Below are 22094 nucleotides of genomic sequence, written 5' to 3'. Positions count from 1 at the left end.
TCTAAAAAGCAATAACATGATGTTTGAATAAATTATAAACACATGGATTAAATTTTTTTTGTGGAAATCATCAATATTAAAATAATGAGGGATTTTTACATATGTGGATGTTACTGAGGCTTTAAAAAATCAGATTCAAGAACTGAACAAAGGCATCCATGAGACAACGAGGGAGAATGTTCTTACTTGCAATTATAATTTTTTTCTCAATTTTTTATAGCCCTGACTCAAGCATTATTATTTGCAATTGTCATGTGTTGACTTGGGATTATAATGGAATAAGAAATACTGATGAAAGGGAAAAGAATCTTTCCTGTCAGGGCTTAGGTCAAATGCTGTTTTAGAAGCCCAGACACAGATGTTGTTAATTCCCAGGATTTGGAGCTGAGGGTCCATGTCTCCTCAGTGGTGTTCCTTCTGCACACTGGCGGTTATCAGGAGTGCTCTCTAAAGATATATTGAACAAGCTCCTGTAACCCCAGGCAGGTTGAAAACCAGTGTAGGATATGCTCCCTGAAATGGGAAAATACTCACTGACTCCCTGCAGAGAGTACACAATGCTCTAGTTCTATAATCAGGGTGACCAACTTGTCCAGGTCTGCCTGGGAGTTCTTTGGCTTTTACTTGTAAAATCTTATGTTCTGTGTGAGCAGAGACAGCTGGATACCTCCCCTCTGGTGTACCTTGACATGTGCACACCAGCACCTGCAGATTTGGTTAAAATGAAGATTTGCATTTGTTGTGTCTGGGCTGGGGCCTGGAATGGTACATTTTTAACAAGCTCTCAGATGATGCCACTGCTGCTGCTCCCAGGACCACACTTCGGGTTTCAGAGTTTAGAGTATGCCTTGTGGACACAGAGGACTAAGACTCGGCATCACCATTTACTAATTTTGGGTCTGTGGTCTAGTGACTGAACTTCACCAACTCTTCTTTAATTTAGAAAGAAGAACCACTAGATTGAATGCATTTTGGATGTGCTGGTTCTCAAAATGTGACAAAGTGTTCAGACCTTCATCTCCAGAAGTCTTGATTTACTCATCTTTAATAGACAGTAATAAGAGTATCTTCCTTACAGGATTGTTGTCATGATTAATTAAAATAATTATGAACACAGAATAAGCATGAAACAAGGATGAATTGCTTTTATTATTATTGAAATTTGTGTGGTTTATCACTTCCAACAAGTGGCTGGACTGAAAACACAAATAAGTTGAAGGTTTCAAGTTAAAGCCATGGTTGAAACTTTCATAGGCACTGTTGCTCTTAAGGTGAATTAGAATGTTTGAGACAGAGGTATTTTACCAGATTAGATGAGAATCAGTTTTCCTCATTAGGTATGTCCTAAAGTTTATGTTCACTATACAATACTAGTCTTTTATCCTTTACTATCCCAATCTCCTTCCCTATGCTGCATTCCCTGTAATAATACGCCTGCTGCAAAAGTCTAAATATCTGACTGACTCATGCAGAGGAAATTGGAACCACTGAGAAGTTAGGCCCAAGGCCCAATTTCAGTTCCACTTGGATTATGGCCTGTGTTGCCACTTACTATGTGAACTTGGAAAAGTTATATAAATAGCCTTTAAACTTCAGCACTTTACTGTAAACAGGAATAATGATACCTATCTCAGAGACCCATATGAGAATCAATGTAAAGTGCTTATAAGGCCTGGCCCATGGTAAGTGCCTAGTAGATACTGGCTAGTGTTCTAATTATCATGTTGGTAGAATAACAGGACTATTTCTGCTTAATATGCATTTAAGTAAAGAAGAACCACTAGATTGAATACATCTTGGATGTGCTGGTTCTCAAAATGTGACAAAGCATTCAGACCTTCGTCTCCAGAACTTGCTTGTACCTGACAAGCTGGTTAGGCGCCATTAAACCTTAATTCCCTGTTCTGTTATCTGAGCTTTGGAAGTAAAATCAATTTTCATTCATACTCACTGGAGAAGGGCTAGAATTTTATTCTTTTGTCTATAAATGATAATCATTGTTGGGCCAATAGCGAGTGTCTGAAGCTTGTCATTAGCTAATTTGACCTGCTGTATCTTCGGAGCTGAAAATTTGGGTTTGAGAAGTGAAAATTGACCAAACCAGTGTTACAGTGTAGCAATTCCTAATGGGCCAAAGAAGACAAAGGAATGTTCTAGACTGAAGAGTGGTGAAACAGTGATGGTCATGCCAGCAGCTGGGACTGCACCTGTTTATATTTAAATCCTCCCTTTATGGGCAAGACATATTTTCAAGCCCCAGGTTTTATCTCTAACGCTACAAGAAGGAGGAGCAAAAAAGTATAATTTCAGGTCTAAGAAATAAAACTATGGCCCTGTTAGAAGCTTGGAAAGCCCTTTAGTTTGCTACTTGTTTCAATATTTAATTGATTAATTAATTAATTCATAAAAAACAGAAGCTCACAAATCCTTCTTTAGCATTACTTGTTCAAACTTGAGTGCTATCTTGTTTTTTATGCTTGGATGTCCTCACTGGATATAGTACCAGGTTATATACTCAAGCTTCTTCCAAAGATACTAACCAGGAGATGTAAATGATGCAGTGTTCACAGACTTCCACAGATGTAGCTGATTGAAAGCACTGACCGAATATTTCTATGTTTTCTCTTCCCTTGTGTTTGGCATCTTACTGTGTGTGTGTCTGTTTTGAACATTACCGTCTATCGTCTACTCCACTTTTGAGATTCAGACAAAGTCTAATGCCTCATTGTAGATGTGTATGGCTGATCTGGAATATTGCCAAGATGTAATATTTCTGTATTATTTAGATCCCTGTTGGACATTGAGTAGTGTAGGTCCTCGATTTGGCTACCCTGGAGCAGTGCACCACCATAAAAACCTATTGTACTTCAAAACCGTGCTTCTCAGCTTGGCAAGAAAAACATTTCTTGAGGGTCTAAGTTTTGAAATCTCTTGAAACCATGAATTTACCTGAAACCTTCTTCAACTTATTTGCATTTTCAGTCTCAACCACTTTTTAGAAAAGTATTTCAATGACATACAATAATAATAGAAGCAACTGACACTTATTTAGTATTTACTTTTTGCCCGTATTATTTCAAGTAGTCATCACAACAACCCTTTGAGGAAGACACTATTACTACTCTGTTTTAGAGGTGAAGAAATTCAGCCTTAGTAAGGTTAAGTTACTTTACCAAGGACATAAATTTATTAAGTGGTGAAGCCAGGTTTCAGGTCTGGGATAAAGCCTTTGCTATAACCTTATGGGACACCTTAGTATACAACTGTCATAGCCTCATATAGTTTTAGCAATAGATTATTCCAGAAGTCCAATCATAGCCCAAGACATGAGATCTGTGCTCATATTTACCCCAAATCCCTCTAAATCTTCACAAAGTGGGGAATACAAGTTTACCCATTATTTTTTTGTATTTTAGAACTACTAAAATATGAAAATGCATTGATGATTGAAGCCCACACTGTTGGAAGCTTAGATTAATAATGATTACTTGGTTCTGGATAAATGTTCAATAAAATGTTCTCAGATAATAATGATTGAATGAATACCTTTATTTTTCCTTTTGGTCTTTGTAATAAATTTCCTTCATACAAAGCAAACACACTTGACCTTGTGTGTTTATGTTTAGAGAGAGTAAAAGTCAAGGAATTAGGTGATTTGAATTTCTTTTTTATGTAAGTCATAGTGTGAAAATGGCTTGCTTCCCTGAGTTTAATTTTCTTTATCTCTATAATGATGGCTTGAACTAGTAAACTTTAATGACATTCTCCAACCTGGAAATTTCATAATTTTATGAAAATCTTTCAATGTTTTAAGACTAAACTGGTACAATTGATATTTTTGCTATCTAATGTTACTCATTTATATAAATCTATAGAAATTATTCCTAAGAATATATATATTATTGTTCATTCTATTAGAAAGCAACATTCTTTATGGTAGATCATAATGTCCTCAGAAATGAGTAGTTAATGATTTGAACTTAGGGCAATTTAGCTAGAGAGCTGACCAACCATCAATAATCCACTGTAACTATTTGTAAAATGACAGAGGGAAGGAAATTCTAACTAAAACCCTTCATGACTTCTTCCCTTACTAACAAGTCATTGGGCACATTTCTTGTTCTAGATTTAAAGAAATCCATCTGTAATTTTTTTAGTCAAAAAAAAATATATGATACATGTAATGATTTTCAAAATTTATAATAGGCTGGGGGAGATGGCTCATGCCTGTATTCCTAGCACTCTGGGAGGCTGAGGTGGGTGGACTGACTGAGCTCACAGGTTGGAAACCAGCCTGAGCCAGAGCGAGACCTTGTTGCTAAAAACAGCTGGGCATTGTGACCGGCACTTGTAGTCTCAGCTACTCAGGAGGTTGAGGCCAGAGAATTTCTTAAGCCCAAGAGTTGGAGGTTGCTGTGAGCTAGGACATTATATCACTCTACTGATGTGAAAGTGAGACTCTGTCTCAAAAACAGTCTAACACAATGTGTGGTTTAGTGGGGGGATCTCACCAATCAGAAAAGATGTCAACTACAGTATAAAGAATTTATACACGTGGGACAGAAGCCTTAAAAAACTAAACCAAACCAAAAAAAAAAAAAAAATACAACTTAAAAGTACTTTTCATGTTCCCACCCTCAAATGAGAATAATTTCTTTTTAATCTTTTAAAATACAAATATGTTGGTCCCCAGTTTAAAAAGAATCTCATGGGGAAGCCTGCGTCTGATCCTTGCCTACCTCCTATTCCCATCCCACCTTTCTCTCCATCCACACCAGCCTTATTTCCTTTTTTTCTTTTTTTTTTTAGACAAAGTCTCACTCTGTTGCTCATGCTAGAGTGCTATAACATGAGCCTTACTCACAGCAACATCAAACTTCTGTGCTCAAGCAGTCCTCCTTCCTCAGCCCTCAGCCTTCCCAGTAGCCAGGAGTACAGGTGCCTGCCATAACACCTGGCTAATTTTTCTATTTTTAGTAGAGTGAGGGTCTTAGTCTTGCTCAGACTGGTCTCAAACTCCTGAGCTCAAGGGATCCTCCCTCCTTGGCTTCCCAGAGTGCTGGGATTACAGGTGTGAGCCACTGTGCCTCGCCATTCTTTCCATTTCTCTAAGGCAACACGTGCACGCTAACTCTGCCTAGAATGCTCTCCCTGGGTGGTGCGCAACAGCTCTCTACTCACCAATCAGTCTCAGGAGTGTCCTCTCACCTCCTTAAATGGGCTTTCTCTGACCATCTCAGTTCATGTTGTCCACTCCTTGTTAACCCAGCAGCTTATTATGTTCTATTTTCTTTCCAGAACTTGGTGGTATCTATGTTTTGTTTGTTTTTGTTTTTTTTGTTACGGTCAGCACTTGTTTATTTTTTGTATACCTGACGAGGCTTTCTATAGATCGGGGAACTTGGGCCACCTTGTACATGCCTGGCCAATAGTAGGCCATCAGTTAATATTTCAATTATCAGCATAATAACGACGATAAACCTAATAATTTGTGGCCACCTACTACATGTCAGACTGTACATAGATTATCTCCCTAAATCTCAAATTATCTCTGTGAAGCGGATCTTTCTTATAATAAATGAGAGAAAAGAATCTTGGAGTTTAAAGAAGGTAACAGGACCAAGATCTCAAGGTTCCTATAGGTGTAATACAATTTTATTTAATTAATTAATTAATTAATTAATTTACTTACCACTATACTAACAAGGAATAACTGCCATTTTAATTTAGGCATCTGATTGTCTTCCTTGATGTATTATCTCCTAGGCATTTCATATTTATTAAATCACGTAACACATGTCCATTGTATTATCAGGGGTCATTGGATTGTACTACTCTTCAGTAAATAATAACTCTTAGCATTTTATTTTCAAGTACTTTGTGCATCTTCTCTAATAAATAATGTTACCATGGTGAATCTTCCTTTACCATGAATAATAATTTAAAATTTATTCCTTTGGACACTCAGATTACTATGGATAATGTTTTTAAAGCAGACAGCTACTAAAAAAATAAGAAAGATGAGCTGTACAAATATAAATAAGATTTTAACAAAAGGATAAATGGCATGAAAATAATTTAGAAGCCAATACATTAAAATAGCTAGGAATAGTACATTTGATGGCTGTCTGTAGATAGAATCTTAGTTTTTAGCCTTTAAAGTGTTTCCTAAAATTTCCTAGTTTTTATCTTGGACCCTAAGAAACACTTGAGATAATTCTTAAAAATAGAGATTCCAGGGCCCAACTTCAGATCTACTAAATCAGAATCCTGGGATGAAGGTGAAGGAGGTAGGAGTGAACCCAGGTGAATCTTATATTTCAGCAAATTTGGGCAGTGCAGGGCTAAAGAATGCTCATTCATATGAGTAATGCAGGACATTTGGAGGTGATAATATTGTATTAGGCAAGTAGAAAGACTTTACGTAGTTCTTTACCTGGAGACGGCAACATCAAAAACTTAACTGTTTATTCCCTATTGTATTTTTGCCACTTTCCATTACTTCTTATGTGTATGTGTGTGCATTTAGGATCTGAATTTAACAGCTACGTTAGATGAAATGTTTAAAAGTTTAAACCCTTAAAGACTACCTGAGATTTTAACAATCACTGAGGTGTTTTTTGTTTGTTAATTTATTGATTCTAAGGGCCTGTTTCTTTCTTCTATTTTTAATGTGCACACACACACACACATTCACACAGTCCCACAGCAGCAAAGAAATCCTCACATTCCAAATATGTCTTCGTGAAGCATGATGGCTAAGAATTCGCAATATTTTAATGTTACTTAGAGCACCAGTAGGTAGGTTACTCTGGCCCCATTCCCAGAATTTAACAGTAGGGGCCTTGTGAAATGCTAAACGATGTGTATAACAGTATTCAGGCTCTCCAAGAGCCAATCAGTCAAAACATTCGCTGCTTTGAAATGTTTTCTTCAAAAAAATGGGCATATGGAACTTATTACTTAGCTTGGTGGAGCTCAGGCAGCAGGCTCCAAAATAAGCACAGAAACCTTTTGAGGATACAGTCCTACCTGAAGGTAACAGGGTCTCTAAAACTGTCCTTCCCTGACCTAAGAGGTATAGAAATCTTATAGGAAAGAGCAAAGTTCCAAATACTTCCCTAGGACACAAGTGTTAGAACAACACTAGGTAGAAGCTTCAAAAAGACCAAAAAGTAACGTGTTTAAAATATTGGACCTGTTTTGGTAAATAATCCCTCAGTTGATATCTGAAATCTCATCCATTTCTAGCATAGCCTTTGGCCCATAATCATTGTCTAATAACTATTTGTGAACAAATAAATTCAGTGACATTTTGCTGCTGTAAGTAGAATTTAGAATGCATAGCTACATGCTTGTGGAAATTCGACTGGTGAATGAGAAATGAAATTCTTTAATTGCCATGAAAAATAAAGAAACATTTTTCAAAAAGAGAAAAACAATCAAAAGATTATTTGATTAACCTTATTTTTTCCCCTCCCTGTTGATACTCATGTCACCTAGATTTTAAAAGAATAGTTTTTTTTAATTTACATTCTTCAATATTTAATTGAAATATTGAAATATCAAAGGAAGCTGCTGGATAGAACTTTTGAAGGATTAACTTACTTTTTCTCTGAATCTGTACAACATTTGCTACACTAGTTATTAAAATAACCCCATTTATATGAGCAGAAAGGACAGAAAATGCTATTATATGTATTAGTCATTGCAAACAAGAACAGAATTTTGATTCTGAAGCTAAAAAGTCTCCAACGCCTTGCTGTGTTTTATTATGCATAACTGAAATTCTTCAGTTACAAAAGTGTAAACTCCTTTTGATTGCATCAATATGTACTTGGAACCAGAGTATATGTAGGTCAGTCCTTGTGAAGGAACTCTTTAGTAGCTGCATCTAAATTTGCTTTGAAGGAATAAAAGCAAATCCATAAAGTGTGCCTCTTTTGGTAAACACCACCCAGGCATTCCATGTTTTAACTTCCTTGGGATCATATGATGGATTCCTTTTCCTCGTTGTAAAATCCCCTTTGCTTGAAATTTCCTGACAGTGATGGAAAATTTTTCCTAGAATGTTTGCTCACCTGAATAACATTGTATAGCCCCCTCTTTGATGTTTTATATTCTCCCTACATGGTGCTCACTTCTGTTTATTACTTTAGTTTTCATTATTTCATGATTTGTCTTTCATATTTTATGATGGCTTCCTCAGGGATTCCTCCCGCCCCAGAAAAATGATAAGAATGATCCATATAAGTCGGTAAGAAAGGCTGTAAAATAAACATTATACCATGTGTGGGGTAAAAAAAAAAAATAACTGCAAATGGCTGTTCTCACTTTCTGGCATTTACACACATGGCCATCTGTTTGAGGACTGTTTTCGTTGGCCATCTCCCAACATTTATGTAACTGGCCAATTGAAAGGAAATGACATCACCGAGTTTCCTGACGACTATCACTGGAGCCACAGAAAAGTTAGGAAACAAATTGCTTAGTAAAGAGAAAGATGTTTTTCAAATGTTTCTTTTCTCTTCCACGTTTCTTCCTTTCCTCTGTACTTTCTGTATTAATACTTCTCAGTCTTTTCACTACTTGGGGCTACTCTTTGGATTGCGAGGGAGTTAGAGAAGAAAAAAAAACATGCTCTTTGTTGGGTCTGTATATACAATCTGGTCAGAACGTGCTGACAAGTAAAGTTTTCTGACCTACTTACCATTCGAGAATGAACTTGATCGACTTCTGCACTCTGGTGACAGCAGAGTTTGAACCTATAGTCCTAGGCCTTGAAAAGAATGGACATAATTCTGGCAAGACTTAAATTGTTCTGCTAGTAGGGAGGGAGTCCTTCAAATACCCCTCACAGCTCAGGCCAGAGAGCATGATTGAGTGAAGAGGAATGTTTGGAAAATGTGTCGTATTTGTTGGTATCACCAAGAAAGCCAAGCTAGGAAGGGAGGAGGTTTGATGGCATCCTTTACAGATCCTCTTATCCCTGAGTGTCTCAGTAATTTGTACCACTAAGTGTCCTTTTATCTGATTCCAACATTAAGCCATCTCGGGGGAAACCTAGCAATTGTTTTAAGGTTCACAATGGTATGAAAAAGTATTAGCATTAAAGGAAATTGAGTGTACCTGCTATTCAGACTTTCTTGGGAGTTTCTAGCAAGGAGAGGGTTCCTCTAAACAGGAATCTACACAAGCTGCTACGCTGAAAACTTTTAGGAATTTTTAAATGCCTTCATCTGATTTCAATCTATTTGTGGTATCTACTCTCCCAGAATGCTGGAGTTGTATTACCCTGAATCAGCATTCTTCCAAGTCAGGATGACAGTATCACTTAAGAACTGTGTCCTTTTAACACTGCCTGGATTTGTTTGAAATTTTCCCCTCCTCCTTAGTTTTCTTTCCTCTTCTTTTCCATTATCACCATGGGTACCAGACACTGTTTTGAGTTCTCTCTGGGGGATTGTCTTTTGTGGATGGGAGCTGCTTGCCAGAGAAGTTACAATGCCACTATTCCCTCCACTCCCCAAGTGTCCAGTGATCCACAGGTTCATGGGCACAAACCCCTGGCCACAAGGTGAAGCAAGTCTGTGGCGTGACTGATGCTCCAGTCTCCTGTGCCAAGGTTCACTTGACTGGAGACCAAATTCTCCCCTGGTTTTTTCTCTCTGTGTCTTAATCTACTTCCTTTCAGATTTTTCCTAAAGATCACTCCCTCCCTTAATCACACATGTATGAATCTCTTTCTCAGGTTCTGCTTCTAAGGATCCCTACCTAAGACACAGTGATTATCAGCACTGATACATGAATGATGGGCTTACAAAACCCAAATACAGAGCCTCACATGTGACAAGGATTCCTACTGCAGTGGACAGCAGAGCAGTTAATGTTTGTAAATTTGTGAGTCAGCAGCAGTGTCTAAGGGGAAAAAAATAGGATGAGAATTTAAGAAAGAAAGAAATATTGGCACTTAGGTTTCTTGACAAATGAAGTTGGAGGAGAGCACAGCGGTAGATGAAAAACTGTTGCTTGCATTTAAAGAAAAATTAACAGATGTGATTGGAGAAAATTTGAAAAATAGAAAATTATAAAAATAATATCAAAATTACTTATAAAATCACTTGTAATCTTACTTTAAAATGTAACCACTATTTTGGTATATTTCTCTTCGATTTCTATCTACCTATCTTTGTGTTTCATCATATGTATTTACTTACATACATAATTGGGAATTGCTACATGTAAATCTAATATCCTTCATTTTATTCCTGAACAGTACATACATTTTTATGTCATGTAGAGCTCTCTGAAAATCTGATTTCCAATGTCTGCATAATAAATTTAATATTAAACTTAATAATAAATTCTATAGTTTTATCATAATATAAATACACGTGTATCATTAGAATATAGGTTCTGTCAGTCTTTTGCTATAAGAATTAATAGACTTTACATAAATTTTGTTTGATTGGCATTTATAAGCTACATTTATTTTAGTGGTATAATGGATCAAAAGTATAAATATCTTAAAAGATTTGCCTAATTAGGTTCTACTTTTTGCCAACATAGAGCCAATTATTTTTAAAAGGGTATGCATAACTGCTTCAATAAGAATACCATTTTATACCACGATTACTAACATTTTTAGCAAATTTTATAGTTATCATTGTATTTCTTTTTATTAAGTTTTATCATTTAAAAATGTATTTTACTTGGACTTGTTTCCTCCTGCTTATCAACAAAAAGCTCCTTTTTTGTGTTAACTATAAAATAATTATGTTCCTGATTGTCTTTTTTTTCTTTTCATAATGCCTTATTCAGGTCCAAGAGAAAAAGTGCCTCAAAGAAATCCTAGGCTTCAAAAACACAAAAACAAACTAAATTGTTGAGGAAGGAGGAGAGAAAAAGGCAGTCAATTAACTTTTTGTTTGGGGAGCGTGAGATTTTAAACTCCCACCCCACTAGAGTAAACTGATTATTTCAGCTGACTCATCTGGCTATGTTAACAGACTACATCACAATTACACTATCGGACGCTTTTGTCTTAGGGACATTTCATCCCCAAATGATCATTATTGCATATCTGAATGACCCAGAAATTTTGCTCTGAGTGGCATAAGCAAATTTAATAGAGTTAAAAAATCACGTGGCAAGAAGGAGCATGCTGATGACTACATGGCAGTGAGGGGCACGGGACAGGGAGACGTGGAAGGCAAGGAAGGTGGACAGGTGGAGCCGGCCCCGGAGAAGGGGATAGACCATCTTCAGATTTCCCTTTCATCTCCCATAAGACGGCTTACAAAATTGGATCTGGTGTAGGCACCAGGTAAGGTTGTGTGCTTAATGGTTAATTCACTCGTGTAATATGTATGCTGTCATAAATAGCTCGAAAATTGTTTGATTTATGATCTTGAGCAAATTATGCGCATGTGTCTGTGTTTGCAGATATATGGCATGGATTCGTATGCAGGTGACTGCTATAATGAAATATCACTGTCAATTTATAATGACTTACATGTTTTTCAAGGTCCTGGGGACTAGAAGGAAAAGAAGAAAGGAAAGGAGCAGGGCCCCCCTCAGTGCCAGGGGAGGAGCGGGGAAAGCAGGCAGTGTGGACGCCTGGCAAAACCTTCCCGCAGCGACACTTCAGACTCCCTGACTGGGCAGCTCACTTTCCCCTCGCTGCCTCTTTGATACCCCGTGTCCTCAACAGTGGTCTTTTCTACTGAGGCTTATATTCCTGATTCTTTGTTTTTTCTTTTAAATATGGTGCTGCCATGCTTTTTAAAAAGTTGTACTTTTTCTTAGCACTTTGATGCTCACAACTGTAATGGGATACTTTTACAAATAAAATCAAATTTGACCCTTTTTCACCCCATCCCCACATCAAAACTAATTTGACTAAATTTTACTTTTGAAAAATGGTTGATTCTGTCAAGTAATATTGCTTTTTTACTGAGTCGTGTCATTTTCATTGGGTGGCTCTGGTATCACCCAGAGCTTCATTTCACTCTCCCCTTCGTTCTTGCCCCTTTCCACCTGCCTGTGAGTTAAAATAGGAAACCTGCTAAGCCTATGGTCATTTCTATGCCAGGCTGAACCGTATAAATCTTCACATTCTCTTACTTAGAAATTTAATATGCCTTAAATGTGTACTTGGGACTAATGTTTAAAAAGTATGCACCGTACTTTATTAATTCCCTAAAATTCGTTTCCTAGAGATCGGATTTTTTATGTCAAGGGCAGCCTTTAAGTGGTAATCCTGATGGCCATTTCTGACTTATATCTTAGCTCTCTGAAGCCGTCAGGTCATGAGTTATTTGGTGCATGGAGTGATACCTACGTGGTGCTGAGAAAAAATACATGCTTTTTGAAAGTGCCGGGTTTCCACCGCTTCCTATAAGAAGTAGTAGTGGATATGACTGTTCTAAATGACTAGTGAAAAAAGAATTTAGCTTATGGCTATTTTCAGCTTTCCTGTGGGGATATTTTAAATGAGTAGTTTCACATAATATAGAATGGACGATCCAATGATCTACATACAATAAATGCATAAAAGACACCCCCTAATTTAGCCATGTGTGATTATAAAGGTATGCATATGTTTTTGTGTATACGTGTATAGTTTAGACACACCCTACTTTAACTACGGGATGGTATATATACAAGATGTCCCAAAAGTTGTCCCAAAGGTTGTTGTATTCATTACAAATTTTTACAAGGAGATGACCAACATATAAAACATATTTTGTAAAAATTTTATAAAATTTTGTAATGAAAATTCTGTAAATAAAGCTATATTTTGCCACAATTTTCCATTGTTCCTGTGATGGCAACTTTATGGGTGACTTTTGCGATACCTCGTGTGTCTGTGTGTGTGATTTAAACACTCTACTTCAGCTAGGTATTAGTGTTTTTCTTGACCATACAATTCTATCTTAAATATGAAGTAATGTGGCTCAAAATACCACTTATAAAAGCCAAGATTCCCCTAGTGATGCAGTGACCTTCCTTCACCCCAGCCCCACACCAATGTCTCCTAGTGTTATTTTTGTACATTTGGCGTAACCAGTTTTCTTTAATGAACAGAGATTTCCTTTCCAAGATAGAGTGCAAGATCCGGACTGCAAATAAGAATATGCTAAGAAGTAGTGTTTTGTTTCTCCAAGTCACACTCTCCAGATATATGTTACATATGTGCTGTTACTTGCTGGTAGCTTAAGAGTCAGTTCTTTGAGCAGAATTTTCTCCTATCTCCAAAAATAACTGCTGAATAAAAAAATACGTACAAAATTATACTGCAGAGAATCTTTATCCCCTGTTTTCTTTTTGGTAGTAGAAGGAACTTTGTCTTGCAAAGGCAAAACTAGTAAGAACTTTATACCTTTGACTTAAACATTAACCAGAAATGTATCTATTTAACATTTTCACCCTTACTGAACAGACAGGTGGGTTTGGTTTCAGCCTTTGGAATGGATTTCCTCTGAGCATGAAGCAGACAAAGGGCACCTGTTTGGTCTTTTCACGACAGAGGGTTGATCTGGAGGAGGAGAGAGGCTTTACTCCTGGGTGGACAGAATCAAAGGAGGGTGAAAATGGAATGACAGTATGTGACACGGGACCTCAGCTGTGTCACAGTTTAAATCATTTGTTCACTGCTGGTCACAAGACCTAACTTTCTATAATATCTGTGCCAGAAGTGTATTCTTTCAAAAAAACAGGAAGCGGCGCTGTAAGTAAGGGCAGATTTACAGCGACTACCGGACGGAGCCCTGCTCTTTGTCATGGCTTTCCTGTTTCAGTCTGAAGGAAGTGGCTGAGAAAGAAACAGAGAGGGTGGAGGAGGCAATTCTGTTACAGGGAAGGGTTGGCCTGAACCTGGCTCTGCCTTGGTGAAAGAGTGGTGAAAACACACTTTAAACAGTTGCCACCAGCTCAGTTGAAAATATTTGACATCTCACCTATATCAACAAGCAAGCAAGAGTTAAAGGTTAAATAACACACAACTCAAGTGCTGGGAAAAGGATATATTAATGTCATCAAGTTTCTTTGTTCTACAACTGCCCTATGTCAACAAGGAGACACATTCCCGTGCCCTGGTTGGAGTCACTGGGACAATAGGGACTGATCCACATTTTGTGCATGGGCAGCAAATCCCCGTCTAAGGGGATTGTAGTTTACTTCATGAGCTTCTCCACAGTTTTTTACCTGCTTCCAAATAATTATATATTTAGGATAGTGTGGCTGGTGATCTTTCTTCTTTCTTCCCCTAGATGCGCTTGAGATCCCAAGTATAAGGGTTAGTGTAGGAGCAAAATCCAGGATGGGAAAGGGGTTTGCTTTTTATATGCTTCTTGTGCTGGTTCCAAACTCAGTGGGCACATACCAAGTCCTCTGGGTGGTTGTGGGGGCCAGGGAGAGGTAATTTGCACAACCCGTTCTCACACACCATAGGTTTGAGGATAGAAAGGATGGCCTCTCTAGAGAGGCATATTGTTCTTTTTATAAGGACTGTAATGAAAGATTTCTTGAGCATTTCAAGAACAATTTATGTGTATATGTATGTTTGCATGTACATAATGTATGTATTTATTTATAAGGAGGAGATCTTGCTCTTGCTCAGGTTGGTCTTGAAATCCTGAGCTAAAGCAATCCACTCTCCTCGGCCTCCCCGAGTACTAGCATTACAGGCGTGAGCCACTGCACCTGGCCTCAAGAAAGATTTCAATCAAAATTTGTTAAGAAAGGAAAATACACCTAGGGGAACAATGCAGATCTATTGCCATGGACACCAGCAGGTGTGCCACAGAAAGAAAAAAATGGTCTAAAAAAATGTTTCTCATGTTTTGATGAGTCAAGGTCCCTTTTGAGAATGTGGTGAGAGCTGTGATTACCTGCTTATGCTAAAGTTTATACTTATGCTTTGGGGAACTGGAATCATTTTGATGACTTTTCACAGAATTTCTAGAGGTCCGTGGAGCCAGTGAAGTACTTCTGATGTGGAAGGTCCCTGTAGCATGGGGGCACAGCCAGCAGCCCTGTGTCTTCTTTTTTGAGAAAGAGTTTTTGTCGCCCTCGGTAGAGTGCTTGGCATAGCTCACAGCAGCAACCTCTCGTGATTCTCTTTCCTCAGCCTCCCAAGTAGCTGGGACTCCAGGTGCTGGCCACATGCCCAGCTATTTTTAGAGAGAGACGAGGTATAGCTCTGGTTCAGGCTGGTCTCAAACTCCTGGGCTCAGGCAATCCACCTGCTTCAGCCTCCCAGAATGCTAGGATTACAGGCGTGAGCCACCATGCCCAGCCTCCTGTGCCTTCCTACAGTATTTTGAGAGTTAAACTAAAGTCAATGCACAATAGATAAGATGAGGCACGGCCAAAAGCCCTTTTACAAATAAACTTTTTCTAAAAACAAGATTCTCAACCTTCATCCCAGAACAGTGCTAGGGAACATGGCTAGCTCCTCCCAACTTTCTGTTTTCTATGTTTCCTATAGAATTTTTTAATACTCATCAATTGCTATATTCTTTTCATGTGTAAATGCTATCATTTAAGCTACAACAAAATTTGCTTGCTGTTCTTATTTCTGGCCTAGAAAATCTTTGTCCAGGGCTGTGGACTTGTTTTCCTTCTGGTGCCTGTATTAGGAATATGTTTAATTTGAAAATGGATACATTCAACCATTGTCATCTGACAAAATGAAATCTTCACCTCATTGATAAAGAGAGCATTCTCTGTCCTGATTTGCTGCTCACCAACACTCTGATCAGTTTCCATGTAGCTTTACAGATAGCACAGACATCTCAAAATAAAACATTGACTCATCAATACTTGAAACTATAGTGCGTTTTAAAGAGAATCACGCATTTTTATTATTAAATTATTCTTGATGATGCCTTTAATATAATCGGCTTCCTTTGAAATATCAATGTAAAAAATATTTCAAAACACTATTCTGAGAAGTAGTGCAATGGCTTATTTTAACTGCCAAAGGGGCTCATGCACAAAATGTTAAGAACCTCTAGCAAAGAGATGATGGAAGTAATTTTTCACGTGTGACCTGATTGGTCTTCAAGGCTGGTGTATTTGCTGGAAATGCTGTAAGTACTACTGTCCTTGCATGAAAGGGAAGCAGCTTCACAAGGGGGAAGATGTTCTGCCACTCAGCAGAGAGTTCTGTGCGCTGATCAGACTAGAAGGCTAACAGATTTGGTGCTAGGACATGGCTGCATCCACCTTTGAGCAAAACTATCTGCAAGTACTTCTCAGTACTTGAAGCAGACAGGGACTTCCCCACATTTACAAGATTGTGGGTATTTTTCCGCCTGGTGGCAGCTAAAGGCTGCCGCAAAGAGTGTCGTAATTCAGATTGAGACTTTCTTCCATCACACTATTCCCAAATGGCAGGGTAGGGAATCTATGGCTCTTATCTACCTCTGACTAGCAGAACCTATAGATCCGACAAAAAGAACCTGACAGCTCTGAGCAGCCAAATTGTCTTTTGTCAGTCTGCCCCTGTTGTTTTTATTGGTTTTAGCGTTAAGCATTGCCATGTTTTCCAAGGCCAATTGGTTTGTTTTTCCTTTCCCACCCTGTTAATCTTACAACTGACTGTTTTCTTTCCTCTTTGTGTTGGCTGTTTGATAATTAAGAGTTAAATCTGTTGACCTCCTGCAGTATAAAATTTTACAGCTTAACTTTGTACTTCTATTTCATTCTAAGGAGACAGCACAGTGAGTAATTAAAAGAGCATGAGCTCTAGAGACTGACAACTTGGGTTTAGATTCACCAGTTACCAGCCACATGACCTTGGATATGTTAGCTTTTCAGCTTCCTTATCAATCCTCATAGAGGCATCTGTGATTGAATAGATAACATGCAAAGTACTTAGAGTAGCATCAGAGTCATAGAAAGAACAAAATAACTGTTAGGTATTATTACTGGCTAAATTTCCTTTTTCCATATTACTTTTTATTTGCCTCGTGTTTCAATTACTTCTTCTTTTCTATGTTGAAATCTTTCTACTATGTAGAATAAAATTTTTTTTTGTAAAATTCCTTAGTTCCATTTGGGGTCCTGAGAACAGTGTGAAGAATGCATTTGGAGACAAAGGCATTGGAAATAAAACATAAGAATAATCTAGCAAATAGACAATGACCACTCAAATAGTAGCAGTAGGGATGTGGAGGAAGAGAGGTAGTTAAGAGGTATTTATGAGATCAAATTGGCAAGACCTGGTGACACATTTTAGTGAATGTTAAACGTAGTGATGGGAAATCTGGGGTAGCTCCAGTTCGCTAGCAGGGCCAAGGATGGTACTATTAATAAAGATCAGGGATACAGGAAGTGTCACGAAGGAAGTTGAAGTGATAAACAATCATTTAAGTTTTGGTCATGTTAAATTCGGAGTTCTTTTGTAGGACAATGTAGTGAAATCTAATAAACCTCTAGAAATAAACATTGAGAGCTCAGGAGGGATTATGGACCTGGACACACTGGTTTAGGATTTAGCAAAGTCAAATTTTTATTTATTTTTTTTTTTTGAGACAGAGTCTCAACTTTGTCACACTTGGTAGAGTGCGTTGGTGTCATAGCTCACAGCAACCTCAAACCCTGGGCCCAAGAGACACTCTTGCCTCAGTCTCCTGAGTAGCTGGGACTATAGGTGCACACCACAATGCCTGGCTATTTTTGGAGACAGTGTCTTGCTCTTGCTTAGGCTGGTCTGTAACTCCTAAGCTCAAGGGATCAACCCATCTCCAGCTCCCAGAGTTCTGCAACTAAAAGGCATGAACCACTGTGCTTGGCCTTAAAGTCTATATTTTTAGTTGAAGTAATAATTATACACAGTGACATGAAATTGTCCAGTGATAAAAGAAGGCCAAGGGAGTTTTGGGAAATGGGCTTGAAGACAAAGGCTGTAACTTACTCATCTTCGTATTTCCAGCATCTTGCTTAGTCCCTGGCACAGAGAAGATACTCAATGAACATTTATTTCACCATTTACTAAATGAATGAGCAGATGAGTATGTACAGGAAAGCCTCAGAAGAGACTGAAACGGAGCCGTTGGAAAGATGACAGAGTCGTAGGAAAGAGTTACTTCTTAGCAGATAACGGAGCAGAATTTTGAGAATGAAACTACAAAGAGAAAAAATAATAAACACAGTGAATATTTTTGGGTGTTGGATGACATTAAACTGAGACAGAAAGTTAGTGCCCTGGATGTCAAAATTAGGACTCAAAGAAATCTCAGTTATATGGAAATTAGAGTTAAATCTCATTGCTATTTACTAGGGATAAATGTAAAATCCTGAGATTCAGAGGTCAAATGGATAAGTGCTAGAAGCAGATAACCTGGTTTAATCACATTCCTGGGGGTTAATAGTAACCTGAAAGTTTAAAATAAATTGCCACTGGAGCCTGTCTGCCAAGGTATGTAATTAGGTGATGCTCATAAAAATATCCAGTAAGACAATATGGAGATAATAATACATTAGCATATGTCACAGGTACAATTTGGAAGGATGCATTTCAAGAAGAAAAATAAAGCTGTGGCACATGCGGAGGGTGATACACAGAATTAGGAAGGGTCTTGCTGTGAATTCTCATTCACTTGAAAATTGGTTGGAGGAAGACCTAAGAGGCAGGTGCCCATACTTCTCTCATGCTGAAGAGAGATCAATTTTATTTGTGTGGTCCAGCCTAGATGAAAGGGCAGAATTATAGAAGTTATAGAATGAGAGAATCCAACTCACTTTGAGAGAATTTTCTACCATTAGGTCTGGCCTTAATGGAATTAGCTGTTAGCTGGGAAAATTGTGAACTCTTTCTTTCATTTATTCATTGGACTAATACTTTGAAGGCATCTACCAAGGTACCCAAGGCACACATCACTAGGCGACAGGGATGTAACAGTAAAGTAGAGATATCATGTATATCATGTATATGGGTCTTGCCTTAATGGAGGTTACATTTTAGAACTTGTTTATTTATCAAGTGTTTATTGGGTTCATGATGTAGGATAGACTTGTTCAATGCTCCTTAGTTATGATGACAAAGATCTCTATTCCCATGGTCTTTATGGTTTGTGGGGGAAAATATAGTAAGCAAAAAAATATATAAATATACGTAAAATTAAAGACTAGCTTGTCATTCATGGAGGAAGGCCGTAGTCACTGCAGCGAGGCAAACAGAGGAGATGGGGCATGAGGTCAGTTCAGTGAAGTGAGCAATGGTCCACACAGGCAGGTCTTGTGGCTCTTTGTAAGAACTGACTTCATTTTAAGCACAGTGAGAAGTCATTAAACAGTAGAGGATAGTGATATAATAAATTAAAGCACAATAAAGAAAAGGGATGTACTTCACATTAAAGAGAATGGAAAAATAAAATGGAGCTAATAGTGACATCTAACAGTTATTTTGTTCTACTGTGACTCTGAATTCTTTGTGGAAAATGCCTCAGAGAATGGAAAGTTGGACATGAGAAAAGAAGGATCCTATTTCCTCAATCTAGATGAGAATGATGGTGTTCTGGAAGAGGATGGGGGCAGTGCAGATGAAGGTGTGGATAAATTCAAAGGATGTTTCAGAGTAGATTTAATAATACTTGATTTGACTTGATGTGAATTACATTGATTTAGGGCCAGGAGTTTTCATGAGTAAGGGTTTCAGGACAACCCCCAAGATTGTAGCTCCTGTAAGTGTATGAACCATGACACTATTTTCTGGGAGAAATCCTTGGAGAAGCATCATGTTTGCAGATGGTGGGAGACTGATTATGAACACGATTTCTTTTTGGATATATGCTATTTGAGGTGAATGTACACATCCAAGTGATATTAGAAATAAATAAAGGTCAGAATCAATAACACATCCCTTAGGGATAGATCAATTATATTACGAGGTGTTCAATGGGTCCACTCAACACTGTTCCATCCCCCTTCATATCAGAAATGTAGGAAGATTTGAAGCGCAAATATTTTGCCCTTATTTTGTCAATTGAAACTGTGTGGCACTGATATTTTAAGATTTTCTGGGGGGAAAGGAATTCAGTTAGAGGTCTTGTTACCTGTGTTGAGTCAACTCAGAGCTTAAAAAATGCTGATTTTCAGATTACCTGTGGTCTCATGCTTTTCATATTTATATTCCTCATCTTCCTTTGTACTGAACCTCAGAGATGTTTTTCTACAATTAAGATGTTTTCTAGAGATATGATTGTTTCCTGGAAATCCGAGAGAATTCATTGGAATATATGCTGCAGATATTTCTCCCCTAGAATTATGTTAATGTGAGTCTCATAGCAGAAGGTTCCTGGAAGTCATTAAAAGGTCATCGGCTTTTGATAAGATTGATGGTGGATCTGAGAGAAAAGATCATGAAGTTAGAGAAGATAAGCTTAGCATTTCTAAGACTTAAGGTCTGCTTCAGTATCTAAGATTAAGTGCCAAAAGGCCTTTCAAATAAACACTTAAATAAGGAGAGACCCCCCCTCAAAGGATAAATGTTATGCTAATTACCCTAATTTGACCATTATGCATTGTATACATGTATCAAAATATCACTCTGTATTCCATACGTATGTATAATTGTTAAGTGTCAATTAAAAATAAAATTAAAAAAAGACAGAAGGATTAGCCATGTAACCAAATGATACTTTTTCATTATTTTCCTCCTACCCCAATAATAAGTCATTTTTCTTTATATCGTCTACCTTGGTCTAACAAGGTAGTCTGCCACTTTATTTCTGTCCATCACCATCCGCTATGTGGGCTGTTGAAATAGAGTCCAACTTCAGTTTTTCCTCTCTGCTGCAGTCCTGCACTCTACCATCAAAGTGAATTTTCTAAAATGTTTCTCTTATAATGCCTCTCTTGTGTCTCAAATCCTCTACTAAGTCCACCTGTTTTGACAGTAAAAAAATCCCATCCCTTTAGGCTGATAGTTAAGAACTTTTTTTAGGACTCCACTAATCCTGTAAAACGAATTTTCGTCCATTCATTATCCGTAAACACTGCACTTGATCATGTTGTTCCTCCCTCCGGGAAGGCCGGACTTCTTTCTGATTTGCCCTTCATCAAGGTCAAGCCTGAGCTCCACCTCTGGGACCACACCGAGGAGGGGCTGATCCTTAGAGATTATGCATCATTTATCACTTGTTTCTTTATATCCTTGTGTACTTTCTACCTTCACATGTCTAGGATTTTGCATTTGGGTCATTCTCTGCTATTGCCATAGAACCCTGCTTATGATGCTTTCCTGTCCCGCACCCGGCACAGACTGCCTTGATGTCTGACCTGAAGTCAGTGGGATCTTTGAGGTCATCGATACCTAGACCTAAGGCATTTTCCATGGAGAAAAGAACAAGTCTAATTTGAAAGGCTACTTTTGTTCTGGGAAGTATTCTGTACGATAAAATGTAAGGCATTTTGTTTTGTTTTTCTCTTTGCCTCTGTCTCAATTTGGAAAACCAATTTTCCCATATTTTGTTCTGAGTCATATTTTCTAGTTTCTTCCAGAATCTGTTTTTTCTTCAGTCTTTTAAAACCCGAGATCCCTTTTCTCTCCTAAATCATCTGAACAAAATTCTTTATTTCACTGTCTAACCATTTTTCTCCCTTTAAGTGTACTTAAAGTAATACTACTTGAATTCCTTTCTATTTATCTATTTATTTATTAGTTACTCATTTTTTGTTTTTTAAGAATTATATTTATAATATATATCAATTTATATATCCATAATAATTAAAAGTACAGTATGGTTTCTTTGAAAATACCATTTTTATCCAGGATTTTAAGGAGACCATCAAACCACCTCCATATTAGTTACTCATTTTATTCATTCATATGTCCTTACCGGGTCAAGAGAGACCTCCTCCTTTTCCTTCCCCTCCCCTTAGTTAAATGCTAAAGGCCCTGGCATTTCTATACAGAACGCCTCCTACATAAGGGCACCACAGAGACACTGCTTCTTTCTAGTCCTCATGTTCCCTGGTAACTTTTTGTATACTTTTTATATTGTGTGAATATTTATTTTGGAATGGCAGATAAAGTTTCATAACACATTACTTTAGAGAACTCAGCTTTGCAGTCAAATATT

The sequence above is a fragment of the Nycticebus coucang genome, chromosome 1 (assembly GCF_027406575.1).
Source record: "Nycticebus coucang isolate mNycCou1 chromosome 1, mNycCou1.pri, whole genome shotgun sequence".
NCBI classification, from domain to species: Eukaryota; Metazoa; Chordata; class Mammalia; order Primates; family Lorisidae; genus Nycticebus; species Nycticebus coucang.
The sequence above is the reverse complement of the archived record's forward strand: the minus strand, read 5'-3'. Positions refer to the sequence as shown.